The sequence below is a fragment of the Pteropus vampyrus genome, unplaced genomic scaffold (genome assembly GCF_000151845.1).
Source record: "Pteropus vampyrus isolate Shadow unplaced genomic scaffold, Pvam_2.0 Scaffold53, whole genome shotgun sequence".
Classification (NCBI taxonomy): domain Eukaryota; kingdom Metazoa; phylum Chordata; class Mammalia; order Chiroptera; family Pteropodidae; genus Pteropus; species Pteropus vampyrus.
Window position 1 is genome coordinate 7,061,189 of NW_011888834.1, and position 7,511 is coordinate 7,068,699.

Below are 7,511 nucleotides of genomic sequence, written 5' to 3' on the forward strand. Positions count from 1 at the left end.
ATATATTTACTAGGTAGTCTGCAAATTCTCTCTCTCTTGTTTTGTTTTTGTTTCTTAAAACTTGTATCTTGTTTGTTAGGAATCCTTTTTGGTCTTGCCATTTTACAAAGCATCTAGTCAGGCTTGTCTACGTCAAGGAATCTGGGCTTGAAGTAAGAAATCTGGCTCCTAACCCCGTAAACTAGCTGTGTGACTTCATCCATTCATCCACTTACTAATTTTTTAATTCATCCATCTTACATTAACTGTTTACCTACTATATACCAGAAACAAGTCATATCTGGAGAGAAAAACATCTCTATCCTGTAGAAGCTCCAATAGAAGAGAGACTTGTTAACCAAGAATATAATATTATAGGAATCAAAAAGAGCCGTGTAATCAAGTCATGAAAAGACATAGAGGAAACTGAAATCAAATGTCTAGGACTAAGTGAAAGAAAGCAATCCGAAAAGGCTACTTGCTGTATAATTCCAACTATATGACATTCTGGAAAGGGCAAAACTATGGAGACATTAAAAAGATGAGTGGTTGTCAAGGGTGTGGGGAGGGCAGGGATGAATAGGGCAAGAGGGTTTTAGGGCAGTAAAACTATTCTGTATGATACTAAAATGGTGGATGCATGTCATTACATATTTGCCAAAACCCATAGAATGTACAACACCAAGAGTGAACCCTCATGTAAACTGTGGACTTTGCGTGATGATGATGTGTCAATGTAGATTCATTGATTGTAACAAAAGAATCATTCTGGTAGGGGATATTGATAACAGAGGAGGCCGTGTTTGTGTGGGAATAAGAAGTACATGGGAATAGGAAGAACATGAGAAGTTTCTGTACTTTCTAATCAATTTTGCTGTGAACCTAAATTGCTCTAAAAAATGAAGTCTGTTGAAAAGAAAAAGAAGTATGTACACAGCGTTAAAGGAACCATGTGGGGGAAAAATAATTTATTCTGCTTTAGAAAAATGGGAGAACAATTCATAGAAGTGGTAAATGATAGTCAAACTACTTAATGTCTCTTTTTCTCAGTTTCTTTAGTTTCTAAATACTATAATTATTTATTCGTTATCTACTGGAAAAAAGCATGAACTTCAGAGTCAGACAATGTTTATTCTAACTCCTGGTCCTACCAATATATGACTTTAACAAATTATGTAATTATTTGTGCCACGGTTTTCTCATTTGTAAAAGCTGAAATAAATAACTCGGGGAAAAGTATCTATCTCACGGAAGTGTTTTGAGTATTAAATAACCTATTGTTTAATTACAACTTCTAGCATAGTGCCTGACACAGAGTAGACACTCAGTACGTATTCATCCTTTTCCCACTTCCATTTTAGTCTTATCTTTGTACTTTAATGGTACAATTTTGAGAATAAAGAAATGTAAAATTTAAGGTATTTTTTTTTAATGTTTTTAAAAGTTAAATCTACTGCATAACATTAAAGCATTTTCATTATTTTGCAGAGGAACTTACCAACTTTGCCTTATCATCAGTGTGGGTGTGCTGCTTCACTCAAACGGTAAACTCTGAGAGAGAAGCCACTGACGCTACATCTCCAGTTCTGTCAAAATGCCCAAAATGCCCGGGGCCCTGCATTTCACGGGGCAGATAAGCAGGGAGTATCCATGAATGAAGATTGTGTTCTGTTTCTGCAGTAAGATTTCCAAACCTGAGCTGCAGAAGATCTATGCATTCTTTGAAACGATATGCAAAGTTTTGTATCTATGAGCATAAGCTATGAAAAATGGTCTATAGCTTTCATCAAATTTGCAAAAGTGCTCATCTCTAACCATGTTAAATATTGTGGTCCTAGGTGCTCGAAGTATCTACTTAACAAACCGATAAATTCTCAGCACAATACGTGGCATGTGAGCCTTAAAAAGCCCTTTGCAAAATGGCGAGAATTACTCTCATGTCAGAGGGACACTGTTTTGGCGTGTGGGGATGTCTTCGTTTCTATCTTAGGCAGACTCTATGAAATTAAAAAGAAAACTATAAACATTTCATTTAAAAGATAATCCCTTTCTAGATTCACTTGCAGACAAAAAGAAAGTTAGGTTTTACGATTATACTTTAATTTTATTATTTAGTTTTACAATATGTCCTGCTGCCTGGCGCCCAAGGGGAACACTTTATAATCAATCTATGTTATAAGAGACGTCAGGGACATAGCAAGGACTAGAGACTGTTAATCATGTCATATTACAGAAAGAGATGGCCTGTCCCCAACTGAGGTGGCATGCTGAGCAAACGAATTAGTAACACAGGGATGAAGTGTCAGCCTGATAGATATAAACGGGCATAGCTAATCTCCGGCCCCTGATAATATGGTTGAGCCACAAACTTGCCTTTTCATTGACCTTTTTGGCCTAAACGAGAAGCAAATTAATTAGTGATCTGCTCCAGTTCATCAACCTGTCACCCCCCAATGGTCACCACCACCCTTAACATCCAACTGAATGACAAGTACAGAGAGGATTCACTTGACAAGGACATAGAGTATAGTGTCATCTAGAAATGTTAACTTTTATAAATCAGAACTCTGGGTTTCGAGTCACATAGGATAAATTAAAGTGGTGAGAACGGCGAAAAATTTTTACATGAACGAACCTTTCGAAACCTCTGCAAGAAGAGACTTGACTGATTACCAGGCCTTCCAGCAGCCTCAGGACACAGTCTTGCAATGATCTGGCCTTGAGCAGCAACAAGAAAAATCAAAGGCTACCAAAAGAATGTACTTTTTGTTCCAGCCCACACCTGATCAGGGCTGCTGATCTCCCCCTTTGCCTTTCTTAGAGAATTTATTTTAAAAGCTTACAACTGTAAACTTTTCTTCTGTCCCTTTGAGATGTATATGAATCTCCTAGAGCCCAAGAAAGTCTTTCTCAAATACCTGAAAGCCATTCCTTTTACAGGTAATCATCAGAAAGGAGAGGGTCTTTGTCTCCCACTGTCTATGGGGAGTGGGTAAAAGCCTAACTTCCATCACTGCCAGTTACAGACACACACACATCCCCTAATCACATTCTCATTGACCAAGCCCTTACTCATTTTATGTAGCTTTTCACTTTCTAGACTGCTAAAGCCCCATCTTGCCCTCCTGACTCTCTAGCTCTTCCTTTGAAACACCAGTCACCTTTGCGTGAATCAGAATGAGGCTCAGCTCTTCCTCTACTGCAGCAGTTACAGAAAGGCATGAGATTTTATCGCCTCTGAGGTCTAACTTTATTGGCCCCTGACCATGGCTTAGCAAAATGAGAGCTTGCTGGACCACAGACTCCAAAGAGAGGCCTCCCAGTATCACCCCAGGAAGGGCAGGGGTGCAAGAAGGATTTCGGCTTCTTGGGGAACCACAATCCCAGTGTTCTGCCTCCTGTCTCTGCTTCATTGGCCTGTGCTTTCAATCCTTTGTCACAGCAGGCATGGACGACAGAGGCATGGCAGCACCGTTCTTCATTTATTCAGCAAATAGAATTGAAAATCTACTCTGTGTCAAGCAGTGTGCATCAGGAATAGAAGATTAGCTGCACAAGGTAAAAAAGGCTCTGCCTTCAAGATTATATACCCCAGTTGAGAAGACAAATTTTAAAGAAGGAAAAGGATCACTATAGGTTGTGATAAGTACCATGAAGAAAAAAAATAGGCCATGTGACAGCAGGAAGCTAGGTGCAATGGTACCTATGACAGATCAGTCAGAGGACTCTTTTTGGGGTCCCATGCAAACTGAGGCTTGGAAGAGAGATGCCCAGCCATATATCAGCAAGGGCAAAAACCCTAAGGCAGAAAATAGGGATAGCAAGGTGTCCGGAGTGCCTGGGACATTTGAACAAGGGAGGTGTACTGGTTAGCTTGGGAATATAGGCAGGAGTCCCACTGTGGGTTCCCAGGAATTTGGTTTTGATTCTAAATGCAATGGGGAGCCATTTAGGGTTTTTTTCCATATTAATTTTTTAACTAAAGTGAAATTCACGTAACATAAAATTCATCATTTTAAAGCCTACAATTCAGTAGTGTTTAATACACTCACAATGCAATCACCTAGTTCTAAAACATTTTTATCACCCCAAAAGCAAACTTTGTACAAGAGAAAAAATGAATTGTGGTATACCTCTACAATGGAATGCTAGTCAGTTTTTGATTAAAAAGGGAACTATTGATACACAAAACCATAAATGAATCTCAAAATCATTCCAAAGAAATAGAAACCGATATAATGACCAATAGCATATGAGTAGTTGTCCTGGGCCAGGGATGGAGAGAAGGGAGAGGCAAAGGGGTCTGGGGAGGCTTTGAGGGTGATGGGAATATTCTACGTCTTGATTGTGGCAGTGGTTTCCTGGGTGTGTGCATTTGTCAGAGCTCATTGCATTACATTTTAAATTGACCCAGTTTTTTGTGTGTAAATTATAGCTGAATAAAGTTGATTTTAAAACATTAATAGGAAGGAAAGAATGCAGAATGTGATAAAGCCATCAAACTGTACTACAAATGTATGAAACAACCTCAAAATTGAAAGGCATGCGGGGGGAGTGACGATCTAAGTAACTGTGAAAATAAGTAAAGTTTCAACACTAAAAGCAAAAGAAATTTTCCATTAGCTTTACCCCCCAGTTGATAAAATTGCTTCAACTAGTATGAGTCAATACTTCTGGTACTGCTATGCGCATGCACTGGAACTGAACAATTAAATAAATGGATGACAGATAGTGGGAGCTGGCTTTCTCATGGTTGGATGGGAGGTAACAGATAAGCTAGGGTAGCAGGCTAAAATGATCTATGTGATAATGGATTAAAGTTGGTGGCATCAGCATAAACTCATGTTTAGCTTAATACACATACAGAAGGTTAAGCATAGAAACATTGATGGATATGTGTATACACCCAGCTAGTCTGCACACATACATTTCCTTGCTCTGTCTGCTGAGAGGGCCTTGAAGGAATGATACCCAGTATAGTGCCCAGTTTGGTTTCTAATATTCTCCAATAAAAGTCTCTTTGAAAAAAATGACTGATTCTAGGGGTGGGGCAGAAAATATGCCTAATAAACCTGGAGCATCTTGTAGTGGCAGAAAGTAAGGAAGTGCTAATAAAAATGGGGGTATATCAAAGAGACAGGAGCCAAGTGAAAGGGCTCCCAATCACCAAGGGTGAACAATTTGAGTATCATTACATTATAATCCAAGTAGTCAAGAAATACTCATGAGTCCATACTGATATAAATAAATGAAATAATCAAAAAAAAAAAAAACTAAATAAGGGAGAATAGACAGACTCCCCATGCAGAGGAATTTCAAATAATGTCTGCAGATACCCTACTCTCAAGGAGGTGCAGCATAGCCCCCCTCTTCTCAGATGTGGGCCGCGCAGAGTAACTTCCTTCCAAAGAGGGCAGTATGGAAAGGGGAGAGAAGAGTAACTGTATAGTGGAGAAGCCTGACGAACACTGCCTCAGCCAGGTGACCAGGGTAAGTCATGCTGATAGTATGTCCCATTGCTATGATGTGATGAAGATGGCACTTTGTCTCTGTGGTCTTCCTCTCAAAGACCCATAACCCTGGACTAATCATGAGAAAAACATTAGACGAATCCCAATTGCGAGATCTTTTACAAAATGCCTGACCAGTATTTCTCAGAATTGTCACAGTCATCAAATAAGGAAGACCTGAGGACCTGTCAAAGGCAAGAGGGGCCTAAGGGGATGCAACACCGGAATGTAATGTGATGTCCTGAAGGAGACCTTGGAATAGAAAAAAGACCTTAGGTAAAAACTAAGGAAATCAGAATAATGTATGGGCTTTAGTTAAAAATAATTTTTCAATTTGGTTTATTAATTGTAACAAGCATACTATGCTAATGTAAGATGTTATTAGTATAGAAAGCTGGGTGTAAGGTATATGTATGGGTGTTCTGCCTCCTGTCTCTGCTTCATTGGCCTGTGCTTTCAATCCTTTGTCACAGCAGGCACGGACGACAGAGGCATGGCAGCACCGTTCTTCATTTATTCAGCAAATAGAATTGAAAATCTACTCTGTGTCAAGCAGTGTGCATCAGGAATAGAAGATTAGCTGCACAAGGTAAAAAAGGCTCTGCCTTCAAGATTATATACCCCAGTTGAGAAGACAAATTTTAAAGAAGGAAAAGGATCACTATAGGTTGTGATAAGTACCATGAAGAAAAAAAATAGGCCATGTGACAGCAGGAAGCTAAGTGCAATGGTACCTATGACAGATCAGTCAGAGGACTCTTTTTGGGGTCCCATGCAAACTGAGGCTTGGAAGAGAGATACCCAGCCATATATCAGCAAGGGCAAAACCCTAAGGCAGAAAATAGGGATAGCAAGGTGTCCGGAGTGCCTGGGACATTTGAACAAGGGAGGTGTACTGGTTAGCTTGGGAATATAGGCAGGAGTCCCACTGTGGGTTCCCAGGAATTTGGTTTTGATTCTAAATGCAATGGGGAGCCATTTAGGGTTTTTTTCCATATTAATTTTTTAACTGAAGTGAAATTCACGTAACATAAAATTCATCATTTTAAAGCCTACAATTCAGTAGTGTTTAATACACTCACAATGCAATCACCTAGTTCTAAAACATTTTTATCACCCCAAAAGCAAACTTTGTACAAGAGAAAAAATGAATTGTGGTATACCTCTACAATGGAATGCTAGTCAGTTTTTGATTAAAAAGGGAACTATTGATACACAAAACCATAAATGAATCTCAAAATCATTCCAAAGAAATAGAAACCGATATAATGACCAATAGCATATGAGTAGTTGTCCTGGGCCAGGGATGGAGAGAAGGGAGAGGCAAAGGGGTCTGGGGAGGCTTTGAGGGTGATGGGAATATTCTACGTCTTGATTGTGGCAGTGGTTTCCTGGGTGTGTGCATTTGTCAGAGCTCATTGCATTACATTTTAAATTGACCCAGTTTTTTGTGTGTAAATTATAGCTGAATAAAGTTGATTTTAAAACATTAATAGGAAGGAAAGAATGCAGAATGTGATAAAGCCATCAAACTGTACTACAAATGTATGAAACAACCTCAAAATTGAAAGGCATGCGGGGGGAGTGACGATCTAAGTAACTGTGAAAATAAGTAAAGTTTCAACACTAAAAGCAAAAGAAATTTTCCATTAGCATTACCCCCCAGTTGATAAAATTGCTTCAACTAGTATGAGTCAATACTTCTGGTACTGCTATGCCTATGCACTGGAACTGAACAATTAAATAAATGGATGACAGATAGTGGGAGCTGGCTTTCTCATAGTTGGATGGGAGGTAACAGATAAGCTAGGGTAGCAGGCTAAAATGATCTATGTGATAATGGATTAAAGTTGGTGACATCAGCATAAACTCATGTTTAGCTTAATACACATACAGAAGGTTAAGCATAGAAACATTGATGGATATGTGTATACACCCAGCTAGTCTGCACACATACATTTCCTTGCTCTGTCTGCTGAGAGGGCCTTGAAGGAATGATACCCAGTATAGTGCCCAGTTTGG